At 46.2% G+C, this 1,626-nt stretch overlaps 1 pseudogene; it reads right to left on the reverse strand.

The window, feature by feature from the left end:
* Positions 1-3: 3 nt before the first annotated feature.
* LOC102496740 (1-acyl-sn-glycerol-3-phosphate acyltransferase epsilon pseudogene) lies at positions 4-1,344 on the reverse strand (annotated as a pseudogene).
* Positions 1,345-1,626: the final 282 nt, after the last annotated feature.

Below are 1,626 nucleotides of genomic sequence, written 5' to 3' on the forward strand. Positions count from 1 at the left end.
GGCAGCCAAATAAGGTCCCATATAGCCACGTACTCACATACAGTTTCCTTCCAGCCTTGGTCAAAGCATGGCAACAGTCAAACCACTTAAGAACAATATTGATGGTAAAGTCTTAAGACTTAGTTTGGAATTAACAGTTTCCCCAGGAAATTTATTTCTTCTTTCTGGATGTGGTGAATCATAGAATTCTATAAGCAACTTATCCTTTATCTCAAAATGTTCGTGAAACCATCTTCTCATATATGCTTGTTCTTCTGGGACATCTTTTTTGTCTATACGATCAATATGAATATGAATTTTTGGACATTCTTTGCAGAGAAAGTTAGTCATGGACAGTGGTTCTATTCGCTGCCTTTTACTGTCTTTTCCTTCATAAACCACTGTAACATCATAAATAGCATCTAAATAATTCTTCATAGAATCAAAAGCAACATGAGTTGCCTTTATTCTTGGCGTCAGCACGTTTTAATACTGCAAGACCTTGTTGAGCAGCATATGCCTGACTAGCTGAAAGGACTTTTGTTTGTCTTGGGTTATACCTTGTTCCCTCTGGAAAAATTACAAGATACATTGGAGTTCTTGCATTCACATAGCTCTGCAGCTTGTTTCTCATTTATTTTTCATTGAATTTGGCACTTCCTTTTACATAGAGTCCTCCATGCTGAGAAAAGTAAGACCCATGCAATGGAAGCCACTTTAACCCATCTTTCAGCACATAGCACACATGTCCAAGAGCATTCTGCCTGATGGCCAAAAAATGTCAGCAACAATTCAGTCAACTATGCTTTGATGATTTGCTAAATATATAATATTTTCTTTATTTTTTGGCAAATCTCCATATAGCAATATCTGCACCCCAGTGTAGTTCTCAAAGAAGAGCACCATGTTCTGGTAGATGTAGTAGAGCCGGTTGTCCAATGCTTGGTAGAAGCGAGCGGGCAGGAAAGCGGAGAGCAGCCTCCAGACCCCCCAGGCCAGCACATAGGTGGGGGCGATGCCCAGGAGCACAACGCCTGGTAGCAGGTACCGCATCGAGTACAGGTGGAACACCAGGGACAGCAGCGACTTCCCGGCTCAGCAGCGGAGGGCTCTGCCTGCTTCGGCCAATCACTACGAGGGGTTGGGCCCGCCGCCGCCCCCTCACTTCCAGCCGGCCCCCGGACTCCGCGGTCGCCCCCCAGTCCCGGCCTCCTGCCCCAGCCGCATGGGCTGCAACCGCTGCTGAGAGCGGGAGGGCTAGTGCGGGGCAAGGTCGGGCGGAGGAGCAAGGGGACGCCCCAGGTCCCGGGTTTGGTAACTCAGGAGTGATTACACTCCATGACCCTTGTCCGTCACCATATTCCCCTGCCCGTGCCAGTTTTTCAATCCATTCAGCCATATGGCCGGCATTTGGGTTGGTTCTGTAGAAATCGTGAAAAGTGCCGCGATAAACATTGATGTGCAAGTGCTTTTCCAATGAAGAATTCTTCTGTCCTTTGGGTAGATGCCAAGGAATGAGATTGCTGGATCGTATGGCAGTTTTATTTGTAGTAGATTGAGGAATCTTCAAATTGTTCTCCACAGTGGTTGGACTAATTTACATTCCCACCAGCAGTGTAAGAGAATTCCAATTTAGCTCATCCTTGT

This window comes from Tupaia chinensis, unplaced genomic scaffold (assembly GCF_000334495.1).
Source record: "Tupaia chinensis unplaced genomic scaffold, TupChi_1.0 Scaffold000457_1, whole genome shotgun sequence".
Classification (NCBI taxonomy): domain Eukaryota; kingdom Metazoa; phylum Chordata; class Mammalia; order Scandentia; family Tupaiidae; genus Tupaia; species Tupaia belangeri.